Genomic DNA, 22,030 nt, shown 5'->3' with positions numbered 1-22,030 from the left:
TATGGACGCACTGTATACGAGTAATTATATCTGTACCTATAAATAAATAAAAATAAAAAATATTTATTTCTTTTTTATTCAATGGCGTTTTTTTTGTAATTTTTGTTTTATTTGTTTCTCGGTTTAGGGTAAAAAACACATTTTTAAATATGCTAGGTTTTTTGCAGTTTAGACATTTCTATTAAAAATTTCGACATTTGTTTAAAAAAAAATAAAAATAAAGCAACAAAATGTACCTATGTATCTATAAAAATAATATTGTAGTACTTATGTTATGAAATTAGAAATTTATGACTATGAATCTGCATTCAATCACAAACAAGTCTGGCTAATTGGCTCTGCCAAGATATTTTTCAGAAAAGAAAAGACATTTCTATTCCTATTTTTCAAGCAATAAATTGAAATTTAAATATACAATACTTACAATAATATTAATTGCAATAAAATCTTAGACACCAAAATTTAATAGATGTCTTATAATTTAACAGGTGCCGAAATCAAAGAGGGTGTGTAGCGTAATAGTGTATTTCAAAGGCTAAAAGGGGTGATACACACGCGAGTAAGTACGCGAACTTTTTCGCGCGTGTATCATCGCAAGTACGCGTACTTTAAGTCCTCCGAGTAAGTACGCCGTCGATCCAACAAGTTTGAAATCTTACTCGTAACCCGTACGTGTATCACTGCCACGAGCCACGAGCCTCGAGCCATCATGTTATTGCGTTTAAAGTTACACTTACATTTTCACTAATTAAGCAAATTGCCTAGAAATAATTCAATCGTTTATTGTTTAAAGGAGACAATTTACATTTTATAAGTTTTGAGAAAACCGTAAAACACTATTTTAAGCTATACTAAATTATTTTGATTATTTGTTTTTGAGTAAAATTATTTATAGGCTGTTTTATCCTCCTGATGAAAATATTACCATCTTATCTATGATATTTTGTTTGTCTATGCCTACCTCGTATTAAATTAAAATAGATCAAAAACAAGTGCTATACATGATTTTGACAGCTTACCACACTTATAAAAAATAAAATTATTCTTCTATTTAACAAAACCTGATCAAAAAAAAATAATCAAACTCTACTAAAAAACATAAGATTTCAGCAAAATTAGGTACACAGAAAATAAAAAATTTAACCACGAGGACATTTTCTACATTTTTTGCTACCGACGGCGACCGCGATCTTTAAAACCGCGTACTTTAAGTCTGCTGTGTATCACCGACGGCGAGCCGAGTAAGTCCGCGATCTTTAAACCCGCGTACTTAAAGATTGCGTGTGTATCACGCGCTTAACCGATTTCAGCACTCTGGTGCCGTAGCATAGGAGCATCTGTAAATATGCTGACCGGACACAATAAAGTAAAGTAAGTGTAAAATTGAGATTTTTTGCAATATTTTACCGTCAGTGAATGGACTATTGCTGGGGTGTAACAAAATTAAATAAATTACCAATGTTTTGCACACTTTCCTAAAGACACATACATGTGTTACCCAGCACCAATGCGCGCGCTTTTCACTTATACCACTCGGAAAACTGAAACTCCCGGCAAAGTTTAGTAAATCGCGTGTTTTCACGTTGTTCAGTTGCCGTTAATATCGTCGGCACGGGGATTGTCGCAGACCGGAAAACTTTTGCGATTTGTCGTAAGTGGCGTAAGAAAACTTCGTAAATTGATAGATCTCGAGGAGAATTGAACGGGTAAGTTTTATAGTTCATGAAACTTAGACTTTTAAGAAATGTTGTTAGAAGTGCGATAGCATTGTTCTTATAGCTGCAAACTTTTGATATTCGTTAGAGAAGTTTGAAAAGTTTGAGTTTTATAGGTGTTATTTGAAACATATAGTTTCTGATAAGTGTAGTAATTTATCATTTAAGACAATAGGAATTTTATTTGTTAAAATTCAGATCAATTACTCCTACACTTTTAAATTCTTATAGATTCTTTAATTTATTGTGTATGTATTCAACAAAACTTTCTAATTAAATAAAAAAATTGAATTATATTAAATACCTAATTCTTGGAATATGTCTTCAGCGATTTTCGCATTGTTTTAATATGTCATAGGGGTTTATGTGTTTGTTCGTTCTTAGTATCCAAATGGTCACTCAATTGATCAAGTTATCTCCGGTGTAACCTTCCTAATACCAAGTCAGTTTTGAAATACCTAGTATCAGGTGGGGCGAATTATAGCCCCAGTGTTTTTTTTTGTAAATTAATACATAATTATTGTTAAATTGATAAAAAGCATAGTCCAGTCGCAATATAAGGGTCCCGTGGGAAATTCTAGCTCGCCATGATTTCATGGTGGTATTACAGGTTTTTTGGCTGCTGAGTTAGTACATTCTTTCACGGCTTTTGCTGTAAATTTTAAAGTACCGCTTGGATTGACATGGAATTTGGCATACGCGTAGCTAACATGTCATAGAAAAAAAGTGATACGGTGCCGATGTGTGCTTTTGCCCGAGTTAAAGCTAATGGAATATAGGTTCATATTCGAAAAATTCCAAATAGAATAATTCAATGTCTTCTTCTTCTTCTTTTTATATAGACATTACTCTGTCTGTTTTTCAATGTGCCTCCAGTAAGATGTCATTCCCTGGTTTTCGTGGTCTTCCCACTGATCGTCTTCCTATTGGGGAACCGTCTCTCGCCGTCCTTACTACTCTACTTGTTGTCATTCGGCTTATGTGGTCGTTCCATTCTACTCTTCTGCTTTTCACCTAGTTATTAATGTTGCCCACCTTGCATCTCCTTCGTATATCTGCACTTCTAGCTCTATCCCACAACGTCTTACCATCGATTCTTCGCAATGTTTTCATCTCTGCTGTTTCTAGCATTATTTTTGTCCTTTCTGTATCAGGTCGTGTTTCTGCCGCGTATGTCATTATTGGTCTGATGAATGTTTTGTAAATTCTGCCTTTAACTTCTTTGCCGATGTTTTTATTTCTCCATATTGTTTCATTCAGGCAACCTGCGGCTCTGTTTGCTTTATTCACCTGATCTTCCACTTCTGTTTCGAGCTTTCCGTAACTGCATAGTGTGATGGCTAGATATTTAAATAATTCAATGAGAAATATCCAAATAACGAAGCATTCTTGGGGAAAACACATTACAACTTTTTTAAAGTGTTTAAAAAAAGCTTTATTTCTGTTTTTATAAAAAAAATTTCTAGCATCAAAGGTAAACAAGTTACCCTCAAAATAAAACTAGTCCCTTTTGTTTTGACAAAAAAATCAGGAATATCACCCCCCAATTAGCAACTTAAATGAAATTAATCGTTACCGCTTCACAAGTTACTTTACTTATTATGTTGTGTTTATATGATCTGTAAGTTTCATCGATTCAAAGTGCTTATTTTTGAAAAAATTTGGTTTTAAAGTAAAATGTTTAAAAATTTTAATTTTGAAAAAATGCTTTTTTTTTAAATAACTTAAAAATTGTTAGAGATACCAAAAGTCTTAAACGTTAAAAAAAAGTCGGCTTTACTTTTCTGAATATTTTCTATATTTTGTTTTTCTGTAGGACAAAAATTGGTCAAGATTTGGTGTTTCTAAATTTGCATACACTCGTGATAAGTGACTCGTTCAAGCCCTTTCAACTACAACTCTTTCAAAAATAAGGACTTTGAACCAATGAAACTTACAGATCGTATGATCAATATACACGCGATTAAAAAATTTGTGAAGTGATAACAATTAAGTTCATTTGAAATGCTAATTAGGGGGTGATTTTCCCGATTTCTTACCAAAAAAAGGGACCAACTTTATTTTGAGCGTAACTTGATTACTTTTGATGCTAAAAATTTTTTTTTAAAACAAAAATAAGCTTTTTTAAACACTTTAAAAAAGTTAAATAAAGTTTTCCCCAAAAAAGTTCTTTGTTTTTAGTTATGGCACGTTAAAATATACGATTTGGAATTTGACGAATATGAACCTATTTTTCATTAGCTGTAATTCTGCTTCTGCTGGGTACAGGGACCTAATATATACACCAATTTTTTCATTTTTTTACGTGCTCTATGTTTGATAAAAATTTTTTTCACCAAATACTTACTTACTTTTTGAGTTATTTGCGAAAAACCGTCTGAAAACGTGGTTATTTTGTAGAAAAAGTAACATATTCACTCGGAAATAACTCAAAAGGTATGTGACTAAACTTGGTGAAAAAAATTTATAGAACAAAAGTTGCTTAGAATTAGTCATATTATCCATTTCCGGACTCATTTCGAACATATATTTTTCACCCGCAAAAGGGGGTGAAACTCACCCCTAGGGCAAAAGCACACATCGGCACAATATCACTTTTTTTTTGACTTAGCTATGTCTATGCCAAATTTCATGTTAATTCAAGCAGTTCATTAAAATTTAGAGGTTTTGCAATATTTTACGTTTAAAGAACGTACTAAATCCAATGGAATCCGTCTGGAAGCCCAAGTATTACCCGTTTAATTGTTATTAACAAATTATGTAAAATTAAGTATTTTCCAGTTATTATTAGAAGCCCAGTAAAAAAATTGATTGTGTAAAGGTATTTTTGATGGCTGAATCGAATGCGACTAGTCGCGATTACTCAAAATATGTTCTTCTTTTATTAATAACAAAATAATTATTTATTCGCCGAAAAACTCGAAATAATGCACTCTAGAGCAAGTTTGGAGTCTTTTTTATAGCATTTTCGTACTTCAAATCGATTGCCACTAGTGATAGCTCAAAATACGTTCCGAGATTGTTATTAATACATTACTGAAAAAATAATGGTTTAATCGTCAAAAACTCAAATTAAAGTATAGTATAGTATAGTCCTGTCGCCAGGGGGGCTACAACGGCCTCCTTAATTCAGATGGACTTACCCAAGTTTTTTTTATGTATTTTGACCCGTAAAACACAAATTTTTTGGGTAACAGTTGATCCGGATGTCGATAAGTTTGTTATAAACAATGAACTTGAGGAATTACATAACAGCGATTTTTCGCGAAACAAAACATTTTTTTGTATTTTTTGGGTGATTCTCAGCAAAACATGGTTGTACAAGTTCTTTCGTAGGATGCATAGTTTTAGAGATAAACGCGGTTGAACTTTCAAAAAATCGAAAAAGTGCAATTTTTGAACCCGAATAACTTTTGATTAAAAAATAAAATAGCAATTCTGCTTACTGTATTTGAAAGTTCAAGTCAAATTCTATCGGCTTTGATTATTTGCATTGCTAAAAATTAAGTTTTTATTTGTTAAACAAAGCCATAAACACATAGTGTTTCCCGTGCCAATGCATGCGTTTTAATGTACGTAATCTACGTAGAAATTGTCTGTATGCGCCTACTCGTTCGATTTCAAATGGGAAATGCATTGAAAACATCATTTAATCACTACGTGTTTATAGCTTTGTTTTGAAAATAAAAAAAATAATTTTTGACAATGAAATTAATCCAAGCCGATAGAATTTGACTTTAACTTTCAAATGCGGTAAGCAGAATTGCTATTTTATTTTTCAATCAAAAGTTATTCGGGTTCAAAAATTGCAATTTTTCGATTTTTAGAAAGTTCAACCGCGTTTATGTCGAAAACTATGCATCCTACGAAAAACTTGTAAAAACATTTTTTGCTTAGAATGACCCAAAAAGTACAAAACAATGTTTTGTTTTACTTAAAATCGCTGTTATGTGATTCCTCAAGTTCTTTGTTTATAACAATCGTATCGACATCCGGATCGACTGTTATCCAAAAAATTCGTGTTCTACGGGTCAAAATACATAAAAAACACTTGGGTAAGTCCATTTGAATTAAGGAGGCTGTTGTACCCCCACTGGCGACAGGACTAGTATATTTGCACGCCAAATCGATTGTCATTATTCGCGATTCCTCAAACTGTGTTTTGACTTTATTATTAACAAAATATTGCAAAATTATTGCAAAAATAATTTTTTCAAGTTCAGAAAAAATTAAAGTGACTTATATGTCGAGTTCATATTTTTATGTTTTTTTAACCCAGAATCTCTTAAAGTTGTCAAGGGTAGCTAAAATATTTTCCTAATTTGGTATTTTAAAAATACAAAAGCACTATAAAACACATATCATTTTATAGATATTGATATTTTATTAAAGTAGCAGACTAATACTCGATACGTCCTTTTAAGAAAAACAATTCTTTTTGTAATAATTTGTTAATGTTAAAGTCGGAATATATTTTAAGCTATCACGACTAGTGACAGTCGATTTAGCGTATAAAAATACTATGGAAAAGCTATGGACTTCCTATAAATCATCATCATCATCATCAGTAGCTCGACAACCCCTTTTGGGTCCTGGCTTGTTCTAGGATTTTCCTCCATTCTGTTCTGTTCCTTGCTTTGTTCTTCCAGTGGGCAATCTCAAGTGTTTTCAGATCTTGTTCCACTTGTTCCATGTATCTAAGTTTGGGTCTTCCCTTTGACCTTCTCCCTACTGGTGCTTGCCTCATTATATGTTTTGGTGTTTCGGTCTCCAACATCCGTTCAACATGGTCCATCCAGCGCAGAAGTCTGATTTTTATGGATGTTATGACGCCAGGTTCGTTGTATGCTGCGTATAGTTCAAAATTATATCTTCTGCGCCATACGTCATTTTCTTTCACCCCCTTATATATGTGTCTGAGGATTTTTCGTTCAAACGTACCTAATAAGTTCTCGTCGCTTTTCGACAGTGTCCAGGTCTCTGATCCATAAATTATTATAAGGACCGGTTTTATCAGGGATTTGTATATTTTGCATTTGGTTTTTCTCGTGATGTTATTAGATCTTAGATGTTTAATTAGTCCATTATATGTTTTATTAGCAATATGTATTCTTCTCTTGACTTCTTCGCTGGAAGTGTTATCTGCGGTGACTAGTGAACCTAGATATGTAAAATTTTTTACGCTTTCGATGTTAGTCTCCTATTGTCAAATTCTGTAGGTTTCTTTGGCCTGTCGATTTGCTGGTCTTCTTTTATTTGGTTTTTATTTCATTAATATTTAGGCCACTGTTTTGTGCCGCTCTTTCTATCGCATTAAATGCTTCTATCATTTCTCTTTTACTTCTAGCTATGATATCAACATCATCTGCGAATGCCAATATTTGTACACTTTTTGTTATTATTGTTCCTCTGGTGTTGACTTTTGACTATTGACTTAATATAAATAGCGCATTATTTTGAGCTTTTTGACGAATAAACGTTTATTTTTGCAATAAATTATTAATAACAAAGACGGAACATGGCTTGAGCTTTCACGACTAGTGGAAATCGATTCAGCGTTTAAAAATACGATGAAAAAGACTACAAATTTGCTGTAGATAGCACATTATTTCGAGATTTCGGCGAATAAACAATTATTTTATTATTAATAAAATAAGAACATATTTTGAGCAATCGCGTCTAGTCTCATTCGATTCAGCGACCAAAAATACCCCAGAATAAACCTTAAAATTATCAATTTTTCTATAGGGCTTCTAATAATACCTGGAACATACCTAATTCTACCATAATTTGTTAATAACAGTTAAACAAGTAATATTTGGGCTTTCATAATATTTCCATTGGATTCAGCGACCCAAAAAACCTATAGTACCAACATCAAATAATCACGGCGAGCTAGAATTTTCCACGGGACCCTTTATGTTACGACTAGACTAGCGGTAATATTCTAAGATGTTATAATTTTGGAGATTTTTACCAATAACTATTACCAGAAATAATTTAAACATTAAGAAATATAATTTTATTCAAACATTTTTAAATTAGTAGATTAACTTACATATTTTTTAATTTTCTTGCTTTGTCATAAACACAAAATATTATTACTTAGAACATTTACTTTGATAGTTGCCATCTTTCTTCCTTGGGCAAATATGGAACCTTCCTTTTCTTTTTGGTTGTGATGAATTCGGATCTTCCACGGGTTCTTCTATGTTGTACTGATCTTCGGGTTCTTTCAATATCTGGTTAATACATTCTTTTGTTTTGTTTCTTCAACGATTTGTCGTAAGTGGGAAAACTTCGAAAATTGATAGATCTCGAGAAGAATTGAACGGATAAGTTTTATAGTTCATGCCACTTAGACTTTTAAGAAATGTTGAAAATGTTGTTAGTAGCGCGGTAGCATTGTTCTTATAGCTCCAGACTTTTGATATTCGTTAGAGAAGTTTGAGTTTTATAGGACATGTGTTTTTGTTCGATATTTGAAACATAACGTTTTTAATAAGTGTAGGAATTTTTCATTTAAGAATCTATTGTGTATTCATCAAACAATTTCTAATTCGATAAAAAGTTTGAATCGTATATACCAGGCCTATAAAATATAAAGAAGTTTTGTAAAAGTCTCAAATTACGACTTTTTAATCTCAAAAAAATGTAAAAATTTTAATTCTGAGAGTGAGGGCATTTTGTCTATCATAACGGTGGTACCCTTTCTTGTCAGGAATAAGATCACTTCTTGAAAATATTGGTTTTATTTTTACAGGAAATTATATAGACATAATTAAACATATCAACATATGCATAATTAAGTAATTAATTCAGTCTTATCAATACCTCCAAATAGAAACGATACTATCTAAAAAAACATCTTGCCAAGTATCAAAATGAAATAATTTTAAGCGGAAAAAATACAGGATTTGACTAAGTATCATTCTGTTTGTTGAAGAAATGTTCTGAGAAGATTGCTGCGATTTTAGTTTAATTAAAAATCTTCAAAAAATAAACATACATAAGATAAAAAAAAGACATACATAAACTCCATAAAATTAGGTTATACATTGTCCCATAATTTTTTAAACTAATCTTTTTTAAGAATAACTTCCGGGGTAGAAATCATTATTTATTTATTTATGAAGTCCAACATTTTAAACTAGGGCTAAAACGTTTACATTTCTGTTTACATTTTATTTTACTTTTCATCATCATCATTCTCTTTGCCTTATCCCTATGCGGGGTCGGCTTCCCTAATTGCATTTCTCCACACAATTCTATCCTGGGTCATATCAATATTAATCCCCTTTACCAACATGTCCTGCCTAATCGTCTCTCCCCACGTCTTCTTTGGTCTTCCTCTCCTACTCCTTCCAGGAATCTGCACTTCAGCTACTCTTTGTATTGGATAATTAACGTCTCGACGTTGAACATGACCAAACCATCTCAACCTATGCTCTCTCCTTTTTGGCATCAATTGGTGCCACACCTAGACTTCCCCTAATATACTCATTTTTAATTTTATCCTTTTTTGTCACTCCACTCATCCATCTAAGCATTCTTATCTCCGCCACATGCATTCGTTGTTCCTCTTTCTTTTTCACTGCCCAACATTCAGTTCCGTACATTATAGCCGGTCTTATGGCTGTTTTATAGAATTTTCCTTTCAGCTTCATTGGAACTTTTCTGTCACACAACACACCACTCGCTTTCTTCCACTTCACCGATCCAGCCCTAATTTTACTGCATGCATCTCTATCTATTTCTCCATTACTCTGTAATACCGATCCCAGGTACTTAAAACTATTTCTTTTTACAATCAGTTCACCATCCAAAGATACCATTTTATTTGTAGTAACTTCATCTTTAAATGAACATTCCAAATACTCTGTCTTTATCCTACTAAGTTTTAAACTTTTTTCCTCCAGAGCTCGTGTCCACTGTTCCAGTTTTTGTTCTAAGTCTCTTTCACTATTTCCTACTAACACGACATCATCAGCATACATTAAGCACCATGGAATGTTACCCTGTAGTTTCGCTGTTATCTGGTCCAAAACTAATGAGAATAAATACGGACTAAGCACAGAGCCTTGGTGCAATCCTACTTTCACATGAAATTTATCAGTCTCTCCCACACCTGTCCTAACACTAGTCGTTACTCCCTCATACATATCTCTCATAATCTTTACATATTCGCCAGGGACTATTTTCATATTAAGTGCCCACCACAGAATCTCTCGAGGAACTCTTTCATATGCTTTCTCAAGATCAATGAATAATAATAATAATAATAATTTATTCAACAATAATAGGTACAATCTTTTTAGATATTTACAGCTAAAGTGAATAAATTAACCTGAAGGTCTCCGAGAGGTGTGGATACACCTGTTTCGGTAAATATGATATAAAATAATAAATAGTAACATATTAACGTAAATAACATAAATAACATAAATAGCAACATAATACAATATAATATAATACAATAAATAGATAGGTACGTTTTTTTTAATTGTAAATACACAGTTATGTTTTAGTAAATATGATACGTAGGATAAATAATATAATGAAAACAATAAAATAAATACTTAGCTTAACAATAAAGCACGAATAATCAATTTATGTTTAAACAATTATGTATGGCTCAATTAGTTAGTAATATTTTTGAAGAATGGTGTATATACGCATGTTTTATTAAATATGATAAAAATAATAAGCAAAATAAATCAGTTTAAAACAATATAAAATTTGAAATATAGGTATAAAAATTGGTAGTGACTCTAGAGTTTCATTTTTTTTGTTTGTTTTTAATGTATGTAAATTTAAGCTACTATAATGATGTCACAAAAATTTCTTGTTTGTTTGAAATGAATGTTTCTCATATGAATACCATATGAGCGTTTGTTTCTTTACTCCTATATTTTTCTATCAACTGCCTTATAATGAAAATTGCTTCTGTTGTTGATCTGCCCTGCATAAAGCCAAATTGATTCTCGGATATGTCGGTCTTTTCACGTATCCGTCTATCAATTACTCTCTCCCATATTTTCATGGTGTGGCTAAGCAGTTTTATAGCCCTGTAGTTTGTACACTGTTGTATATCTCCCTTGTTTTTGTAGACAGGTACTAAGTATACTGCTTCTCTATTCGTCTGGCATTTGTTTAACATGAATAATTCTATTAAATAAACCTCGTGTTTCAAAACCTCGCTAGCCATCGTGTTCCTGTCTCTCCCAATGCTTTCCATACTTCCCCAGGAATATCATCTGGTCTTACCGCTTTTCCTTTCTTTATTTTTTGAAGCGGTTGAAAGTATTTTATTTTACTTTTATAAATTTTATTTAATTCCACTTCAGTTCTTTTATATATTCCTTCACTGCTTCCCTTTATCCATTGCTTATCTTTTCCATCTCTCAATGTTACTTTTCTTCAGATCCTCGTCCACTGTCCTTCCATTTTTTTCTTGGCCTGCCTCTCTTTGTCTTTTCTATTGGTCTTCGTCTACCATTTTTGATATTCTTTCATTTCCCATTCTTTCGATGTGCCTTAAATATCGTATTTTCTCTGCTTTGATTGACGTCGTTATCGTTGGCTCTTCCAATTCAATAAATTCAATACAATTCTTCCAATTTTTGATTGGTTCTTCTTCTAAACTGACCTCTATTTTCACTCCTACATTATATTGCTCTTGGCATTTTCCTCTCCCGTCTTTCTAAAAGATCGTTTCTGACTTTTTCAGAACCCATGTTTTGCATGTATATATTACTGTAGGTCTGTAAACTGTCTCGGAAATTCTGAGTTTTGTTTTTCTGTAGACGTATTTGGATTTCATATATTTTCATAATGCTCAATTCTTTTTATTTCCTTTAGCTATTTTAAAATACGTCTGACAAATATCATTTTTCGAGGTCTGCAAAGTAGGCTTCCGTGGCGGTAATGAACTCTTTATTCGACTTAAATTTCTGCCCGGCAAGTGACTTTTTATGTGTGGAAACAAAAAGAAGTCCTAAAGGCCTCAATTTGGAGAATACATTTGGTGGAAGGGCAGTTTGCAGCCCAATTCGACCAATTTGGCTATGGCGATGGCGGAAGTATGAGACGGAGCGTTGTTATGACGGAAGAGTATTTTTTTCTTCCCCAATTGGGGCTATTTTTCTCTGATATTCAGCATCGAATTAAGCAGCATAGTAAAGCCCTATGATCGTTTTGCTCTCTTTCAGGAAGTGAATATGGATCACACCTTGTGAGTCCCAGAAAATTATGGTCATACCACCGACTGATATTGCTCTTTTTTCATTTTTCTGAAATCCCCAAACACGCCCGCTTACACACGAGGTCAAAACAACATTAATAGTCCGATTTGGCTGATACTTTGACATATGCCTTCCACAAGAATGTATAGGGCTTTTCATTCACAGTCATTTGTTTCGAGCTTCTGTCATGTGTCACATAATATTAATATATCTACGTCATACGTTATTGGTATCTACAATAATACAAACTAAAGACGTATGACGTAGATGTATTATTATTATGTGACACATGACAGAAGCTCGAAACAATTGACAGTCGATGAAAAGCCCTATTACTCGATGGTAGATTTCTCTTGCGACAGTGGCGCCATCGAGCGGAGAGGCTAAGTACTTATCGGACCACCCACATAAACATAATATCTACTTAATCAGAACCTTAATTAGTTAATTTTTTATTCGTATTGTTGTCGGTTTCATCTATTTCGGAAGACGTTGTGTACGCAGGTGATTTTATTGCAACCCTAAAAATCCCACACTTATTTCATGATAAAGGCTACAATAACACCATCGAATAATAAAGCAGTACCTACTATGTAATTGTGTGTGTGTTTAAACAGCGCAACAAAACAAAGTGATATGAAAGCTCCATTTAAAACTCATTTTACACAAAGAGCTTTATCTACTATAAATAAAATTTGTGATATGGAAATTTTACCTCTACACCAGCCTCATTTTGTAATAAAAGAGACTTTCATTGTTGGCTATACAAATTTATAAAAACATGCGGATTTTAAAACTGAGATAGCAAAGGAGTGCAGTAAAGTATACTATTTTGGACCCGTGTTGAGCTGCCCCCCCCCCCCACTTGCAAAAATTAAAAAACAAATAGCCCTGATTTATGAGCTATTTATGAGCTCTCATATTCCGCAAACTAAAATTTTTGAGCTCGTTCCACTGAGCAGGAATTTGATACTTTAGTGGGGGGGGGGGCTGAGTCAGCCCCCCCCACTACTTAAAAATAGGAATATTGAATCGGTTTTGTGGCAGAATTACGAGCTATTTATGAGCTCTTGAAATTATATAGTTTCGATTTTTGAGCTCATCCCCTTCACCCCCAAACAACCCTTTAATTGATTTAACTTAAGAGAAAAATGCTGAGAAAACTTAAAATATATCGTATTGCGGATATAATTCCTATAGCTTATATACTCTAAGAATAAACTATTAAATCACGTGCATTTCGATTATTGAGCTACAACCCCTTCGCAAGAAAACCACCCTATCTTCCCGGCTTAAGAGAAAGTTGTACTTAAAATGCATTAAACTAATTATTTGGCGACTACATATCATTGAATAATTTATAAGCTTCCAAATTACGCGCATTTAGATCAGTAAATTGCAATTTATTTTGTATAGTGCAGTCACTGAAGGTAAAAATCAACGATTACCTTCAATTTCGGTGAACCTTCATCGATTTTCACGAAAATTGATCAGTGGTTAGAGGATACGTCAAGAAACAAAGGTGACATGGTACCACCTTGCGCCTTTACCCTGAGGGTGGATACCACCCCTTCTCGGGGGTGAAAATTATTTTATTAAAAATAACTGCACAAATCAATAAAAGAACAAATTAAAAGCAAAATTTATTATATAAAGTTAATAAAATAAGTCAATACTTTTTAAGTTATTAAAGATCAAAGATTTTAATTATTCGTAAAAAAATTCATGTTATGAAGCGGTTTTTCGTAAATCACTGAAAAACTGTAAGTTTTTACAAAAAAGTTAATAGTAGTTTAATTCGTATAGCTTATATTCTAAGAATAAACTCTTAAATCACGCGCCTTTCGATTATAGAGCTACAACCCCTTCGCAAGAAAACTATCCCATATTCCCGACTTAAGAGAGTTGTATTTAAAATAATTTAAATAAATTATTTGGCGACCAGATATCGTTTAATAATTTATGAGCTCGCAAAATATACGCATCTCAATTATTGAATTGCCATTTTCTTTCTATAGTGCAGTCACTGAAGGTAAAAATCAACTATGACCTTCGATTTCGGTAAATCTCCATTCATTTTCACGAAAATTGGTGAGCGGATTTTGATGCTATCAACTTTTTCTGGAGCTCATTTTTGATAGGTATTTCTAAGTACTTTGACAAGTATTTAGTACCTAAGTGTTATAAAATGCATCTCTTTCCCGTTATTTAAGCTTGAATCCTTAGATTTGAATAATCGAAGAAACAATATACATTTAATTACCAATAACTTACTTTAAACTAACATTAACGGGTTTTTCAAGTAAGCCATTTTTTATATTTTTTATTAGCTTGAATTTTAGTGATGAACACTTTTTTGTAAAACTTACAGTTTTTGAGTTATTTATGAAAAATCGCTTTAAAGGCCTGGCTGAAAGACTTCGGTCGATGGCCTTTTGGTACATTGTATCAATAAAGTATGTCTCTCTCTCTCTCTCTCTCTCTCTCTCTCTCTCTCTCTCTCTCTCTCTCTCTCTCTCTCTCTCTCTCGCTTTAAAGCATGCATTTTCTTTCACAAAAATTAAAATATTTGATCTTTAATAACTCAAAAAGTATTGATTTATTTTAATCACATTATATAACAAATTTTGCTTACAATTTGTTCCTCTCTCGATTTGTGGGGTTATTTTTAATAAAGTAATTTTCACCCCCGAGAAGGAGTGACATATACCCCAGGTTAAAACCCCAGGTTAAAACCCCAAGTTGTTATTGTTAATTCGTGAAAATGAATGTAGATTTACCGAAATCGAAGATCATAGTTGATTTTTACCTTCACTGACTGCACTATAGAAAGAAAATGGCAATTCAATAATTGAGATGCGTATATTTTGCAAGCTCATAAATTATTAAACGATATGTAGTCGCCAAATAATTAATTTAAATTATTTTAAGTACAACTCTCTAAAGCCGGGAATATGGGATGGTTTTCTTACGAAGGGGTTGTAGCTCTATAATCGAAATACGCGTGATTTAAGAGTGTATTCTTAGAATATAAGCTATACGAATCATAGGCGTAACCAGGGGGGGTTTTGGGGGTTGTAACCCCCCCATTGGGATGTGATTTGAGCTCTATACGCTTAACACCATAGCCCTCAAAGACCTCCCAGTAGTTGTAACCCCCCCTTAGGATCATCCTGGTTACGCCTATGATACGAATTAAACTACTATTAACTTTTTTGTAAAAACTTACAGTTTTTCAGTGATTTACGAAAAACCGCTTCATAACATGAATTTTTTTACGAATAATTAAAATCTTTGATCTTTAATAACTTAAAAAGTATTGACTTATTTTATTAACTTTATATAATAAATTTTGCTTTTAATTTGTTCTTTTATTGATTTGTGCAGTTATTTTTAATAAAATAATTTTCACCCCCGAGAAGGGGCGGTATCCACCCTCAGGGTAAAGGCGCAAGGTGGTACCATGTCACCTTTGTTTCTTGACGTATCCTCTAACCACTGATCAATTTTCGTGAAAATCGATGAAGGTTCACCGAAATTGAAGGTAATCGTTGATTTTTACCTTCAGTGACTGCACTATACAAAATAAATTGGAATTTACTGATCTAAATGCGCGTAATTTGGAAGCTTATAAATTATTCAATGATATGTAGTCGCCAAATAATTAGTTTAATGCATTTTAAGTACAACTTTCTCTTAAGCCGGGAAGATAGGGTGGTTTTCTTGCGAAGGGGTTGTAGCTCAATAATCGAAATGCACGTGATTTAATAGTTTATTCTTAGAGTATATAAGCTATAGGAATTATATCCGCAATACGATATATTTTAAGTTTTCTCAGCATTTTTCTCTTAAGTTAAATCAATTAAAGGGTTGTTTGGGGGTGAAGGGGATGAGCTCAAAAATCGAAACTATATAATTTCAAGAGTTCATAAATAGCTCGTAATTCTGCCGCAAAAACCGATTCAATATTCCTATTTTTAAGTAGTGGGGGGGGCTGACTCAGCCCCCCCACTAAAGTATCAAATTCCTGCTCAGTGGAACGAGCTCAAAAATTTTAGTTTGCGGAATATGAGAGCTCATAAATAGCTCATAAATCAGGGCTATTTGTTTTTTGATTTTGGCAAGTGGGGGGGGGGGGGGGGCCAGCTCAACACGGGTCTATTTTGGTGACATATCTAAATATTTTAAATTAGTCCTGTCACCAGTATGTATTGTGAGGGTATTTTTTGTGTAACAGTTGATCCGGATGTTGATAAGATTGTTATAAACAAAGAACTTGAGGAATTACATAACAGTGATTTTTCGCAAAACAAAACATTTTTGTATTTTTTAAGCAAAAAATGTTCTTAGAAGTTTTTTCATAGGATGCATAGTGTTCGAGATAAATGCTGTTGAACTTTCAAAAAACGAAAAATAGCAATTTTTGAACCCGAATAACTTTTGATTAAAAAATAAAATGGCAATTCTGCTTAAAGAATTTGAAAGTTCAAGTCAAATTATACAGGTTAAGATTATTTGCATTACTAAAAATTAATTTTTCTGTTGTCAAACAAAGCTATAAACAAATAGTGTTTACCGTGCCCAATGCATGCGTTTTAACGCATGCTACGTAGAAATTACCTGTTTGTATCCGACATTTTCGATGTATATTATAGGTCTGGATCGCAAGTATGAAAAAAACTTGATTAATAGCAAGCTGAAAATTTGTTAATAGCTTAAGGGTGTCTAGTCGGATAAACTTTGATATATGGGAACACTGGAACAGGGGCAGTTTTAATTGTGGAACAGGTTATAAATTTGGAACGGTCAGACCACGAAAACGGCACATTTATTTTGTCCGAAAGAATAGACTGAAACTCTCCGAACAGAGATTTAACTCTCATGCAAAAATCGGACTGCTATTTATCACCTGTCATAATTCCTGTCATTTGACATATTGTACATGTTCCACTCATTAAAACGCCCATTTGGTGATAAATACCAGTCTGATTTTTGCATGAGAGTTTAATCTCTGTTCGAAGAGTTTAAGTCTGTTCTGTCGGACAAAATACATGTGCCGTTTTCGTGGTCTGACCGTTCCAAATTTTTAACTTGTTCCACAATTAAAATTGCCCCTGTTCCAGTGTTCCCATATATCAAAGTTTGTCCAACTAGACACCCTTAGCTATTAACAAATTTTCAGCTTGATATTAATCAACTTTTTTTTTCATACGCGGGATCCAGACCTATAAGGTATAAATAAAGTGGGGAACAGGAAATATCCTTGCTTTAATTCTTTTGATGTTAAAACGTTGTTATTTGTGTCCATGTTTTTATTATTGTTATTTTTTAATTGTATAGTACTTTGACGGCTTTTATTAATTCTATATTCATGCTTGCCATTGATTGCCACAGCTTCTTCAGTGGAATGCTATCGTAGACTTTCCGTAGGTGACGAACAACATATGAATTTCTTGATTCCGTGCCATCTTTTTTTAAATATCTGGATTAACGAGAAATGTTTTTTTAATAGTGTATAGACCCGTACGAAACCCTGCTTGTTGATCTGTTTCAGGATCTACATATTTTTTCTCTATTAGATTCTTCAAAAAAAAATCTAAATAATCTAAATGGAAATTTAAAAATTGCAAATAAATTATGTTTTTTTGAAATTATAGCTATTTGATACGCACTGTCATAAATTGCGCTGTTTAATTTTCTACACCACTTCATAAAATGATTCGCCTGAACAACCTAATAAATATTAATTAAATTAAATATTTATCAACGAATATTAAAGCTATTTCCTATGTATGCGTCATTAACATAATGATTTGGATTGCTTTTATTGATAATTGACTATTGTTTCTGTAGTTGGATTGCCAGTAATAAAACACTAGATTACGATTTTAAATAAACAATATGTCTGTATGGCACACACTATTAAATTCAATTTTAGTTTGATCTTTTGTTCAAGTCAATACCGGACTCTAAATGGTTTTGTGGGACAAGGATGGAATAGAAAAATTCACCCAATTATTAAATCTTGATTCTGAAACTATTGAACCTTAGTTTAGAAAAAAAAATTGGTGAAAAAATATTACAGGTATCTGATCATTTTAAGTCATGGATGGGGGATATAGTTAATGAAAAATACGTCTCAAGGTACTATCAGATCGGCCCTATTTTTCGATAAATAAAGACCAGTTTCGACAAATAAACAGGTAACAGTTGTCTTTCGTCTTGTGAACACTCCGCTCCCTAAATTTATGATAGCCATCACTTTCTGTTATATATGTGAAGTTATATACTTGCCTCTGCACAATAAATTGTTTTTTTACTTCATAATAATGGTTAAAGATCATGGATTGTTTACCGTCTGTGCTACTTTCCAACTGATAATGAGTACTTGACGCCATCTTTCAACAAGTCTATCGACAAATTCAAGAAAGTAGCATATGTTGGACGGAGGTAGCGGAATTAAAACGAGCTCACTCTCATGGCGACCCTTCCGTAACACGTTCCGCAAGTAGCGCCACATTCAGAGAATGTGGCGCTACTGAAGAATTCTGAATGCCCAGAATTGTCTGAATATGCTGTTTTTTACCTGTACCATTTTAGGACAATGCCTATTATCCTTTCCTGTTTGCTGCTTTATTTGCGATTTACGATTTTAAATTCTTTTATGCCTTTTACATCCTCCTCCTTCCACGTGGTGTTCGTTGTACCTTTGTTCTTCTTTCATCCTATTCTTTCCGTTAGTATTCTTTTGGTAGTAGTGAAGGTGTATGTCTTCCCATACATCTTCACTAGTCCTATATTTGGTCTTTTATCCACGTTCCATTCCATAGCTTTCCTCCAAATATTTTCTTAAGGACTTTTTGTTCCCACATCCCACCAGCATATAATGATATAGAATATAGATCACTGTCTTCTTCTTATCTTGGTTCTTCTAGAAATGAATTTACTTTTAAATAACTTGTTTAGAGCAAAGATACAATGATTACTAGCCATAATTCTAACTTGGATTTCTTCATTCACATTATTTGGTCTCCTGGTAAAAGTCACAAATAAGTACTGGAATTTTTCTACTTCTTGGAATGTATATATTTTTCGTTTTGTGATTATTGTCAAATACTGAGTTTGTATTTATTTTCTGTCCATTCTGCCCATTCCATATATTTGTATTTAGTCCGTTTTTCGTTTATGTACATCTTTCTTTCTCGGCTTCGCTTATAGTCTTTTTAGTACTTATTTTAATTCTTGTTTGTGTGTGTGTAGTTTCATTTTATGACTTCGGACATAATCCATTATCCTATCCTGTTTTGATAAATAATTCAAGTTTTTTTTTAACAACTGTTATAGAGAGAACCCGTAATAACAATATAGACCTAATCTTATCTTAACATTTATGGCTATTAGTACTATGGCATCAACAAATGCTAGACATTGGGTTTACGTTAATATACAAGTCCTCTCCTGTTGATACAGGATTATTTATTATATAATATATATTTTTTTAATTTACTCATCCACCAAGTATTTAATGACATATAGTCCAGGGCGCATCTGTTTTGAGATACACGTTGAGAGGTGACTCACATTTTTTTGCAGAAATTTCTTGAAATTAACTCCTATAATAATAATTAGGTTATCCTCCCACTCCCAAATGTCCGGAACATTGTTTAAATAATCAAAATGTCAAAAAATGAAGGAAAAATTCGATTATTTTCTTCGTTTTTTTGATTATAACTTTCAAAATATTCACTTTCGAGACAATTTAAACTAATATAAAAGTTGCGTAATTAAATTTGCTACAATATAGGATTGGCTACAAATTTTAAAAATTGTCACCCTTGTTGCAAAATAGCAATAATTGCGAAAAAAACCATAAAAAACAAGAATTTGCATTTTACGTTTTTCAAGCATTTATGCTACACTTGGGACCTTCATATTTTACCCAGAAAAACTATATAATATAATAAAACAATACTGTAAACTTCATCAGTATTGATGCAACAGATGTTGCATAATAAATTTTGCAATCCAGCTTTCTCCTAAAAAAATTCATGTTTTCAAAATGTTGCAGGACTGAAAATTAAGCAGATAGCAAGTTGAAATTTTTTTACGTATAGAAGAATACCGTACCTTTCATTTGCAATTTTAAAAATTAAAATCCATTAACTACCACGGCGTCAGGAATTTTTTTTAATAAACATTCATTTTTGGTGCTACGCGCAGAACAGCGGTGCTCATTTCACACAAGTTGATTTCCACCAAAATTTCTTCCAATCTTTATCTAATATATTATTTTCTTACACTATACTTTGTTGTATTTTAATATTTTAATTCCACAAAAATCAAACCAATTTGATTATTGTTTGTGAAATATGGTTTAAACAGTTGCAGATGTTTAAAAATAATAAACTTTTATTCTCTAACTTAAAATATATGAACAAAGAAAGTTTTTGCAAAAATAGTGTTATTTCAAAGGACAGAGTATCTGTTTTTATTTTGCAATAAACAAATTTATTTATTTATATCGAAGTGTACTAAAAATTAAAATTTGTCAATCATTATCAAAAGTCATTTAAATGCCCAATCAGAGCAAACTATCCGCTGTCCTGCGCGTAGCACCAAAAAAATGTGTATTTAAAATAATTCCTGACGCCGTAGTGGTTAACCAATTTTAATTTTGCAAACTGCAAATGGAAGGTACGGTATTCTTCTATATGTAAAAAAAACTAAACTTGCTGCCTGCTTTATATTCAGTCCTGCAAGATTTTGAAAAAAATATTTTTTTTGCGAAAGCTGGATTGCAAAATTTATTTTGCAAAATCTATTCAACCGATCTTAATGAAATTCATAGTATTGTTTTCTTATATCATAAAGTTTTTGTAGGTGAAACATGAAGGTATTAAGTGTAGAATAAATGGTTGTAAAACGTAAAATGTGAATACTTGTTTTTCATCGTTTTTTCGCACTTATTGCTATTTTGTAACAAGGGTGACAATTTTTAAAATTATTTTTAACGAGTCCTATATTGTAGGAAATTTCATTGCGCAACTTTTATGTCAGTACAACTTTTCTCAAAAATGAATGCTTTCAAAGTTATAATCAAAAAACCAAGAAGATAATCGAATTTTTCCTTCATTTTTTGATATTTTGATTATTTAAACAATGTTCAAGACCTTTTTGAGTGGGAGGATAATTCAAATATTATTATATGAGTTATTTTCAAGCAATTTCTGCAAAAAAAATATGAGTCACCTCTCAACGTCCAAATGTACTAACATTTTAATAGATGCGCCCTGGTCTACTATATTAAATCAATATTTAATTGTCCGCAAAACAAATTGATCTAGAAAATTACTTCTTAATAAAAAAATAAAAACCGAGTTCTTAGGAAAACCTTAAACTCATATTTTCAAATTCTGAGTAAAATACAGGATTTTTACCTAGGGAAACAACTTTGTTTGCATTCCAAACTTTGAATGTTAAGCTTATCTACTAGTTTTAATTTAATTTGTGTATTCTATGTTAATTAAAACTTTCATTCTAATTAAAAATTTTCCGGACTTCTGGAGAGAGTTCCTATAATTTTTTTGGCGGATAATACTGTAGTCATCTCTGTAATTGCAATTTAAAATGCTGAAATGTTTGTATTAAGGCTTTGTCCTGACCAACAAAGTAGTTTATAAATGCTATAAACATATTATAAAATTATAGAGCTGCCATGTTTGGGGGAGACAAAGAGTGTTCATAATCGTTTAGGGATGAAAGTGCAATTTTTTTTGTATACTTAATGCACCTATTTCTAACAATATATCCATTATTGTGTGAAGAAGGGTAAAGTAATTAACGTTGTGGTGATGTGGTGATTCCCCGGCGCCCTTTCTACTGCGTTTCGTGTTAACACGGCCTCCACTGCTAGTGGGGGAGTCCCCGATCTGCATTTGTTTCCTGACGAACGGAAAATTGATGTGTAGTTGCATTTTTAAATTAAGAATTTTGTTGTTTCACACATATTCTAAATTTAGCTGTCCAGAATTTCATAAAAATTTTTGAACCAAATCGAAACAGTTTAAACAT

The 22,030-nt window shown here is 32.4% G+C and overlaps 1 protein-coding gene across 3 annotated transcripts in view; it reads left to right on the top strand.

Annotated features, from left to right (window-relative positions):
- The first annotated feature begins 1,321 nt into the window (after positions 1–1,321).
- LOC114324400 (calcitonin gene-related peptide type 1 receptor-like) overlaps positions 1,322–22,030 on the top strand; it is a 553,725-nt gene continuing 533,016 nt past the window's right edge. For 2 of the 3 annotated variants that reach the window (XM_050649001.1, XM_050648998.1), the window contains exon 1: positions 1,366–1,706. The gene's annotated coding sequence lies outside the window, so the exon portion shown is untranslated. Of the gene's footprint in view, positions 1,707–22,030 lie in introns of all 3 variants that reach the window. The other variant, XM_050649000.1, reaches the window with a different exon arrangement.

This window comes from Diabrotica virgifera, chromosome 4 (assembly GCF_917563875.1).
Source record: "Diabrotica virgifera virgifera chromosome 4, PGI_DIABVI_V3a".
Taxonomy (NCBI): domain Eukaryota; kingdom Metazoa; phylum Arthropoda; class Insecta; order Coleoptera; family Chrysomelidae; genus Diabrotica; species Diabrotica virgifera.
The sequence above is the reverse complement of the archived record's forward strand: the minus strand, read 5'-3'. Positions and strand labels throughout refer to the sequence as shown.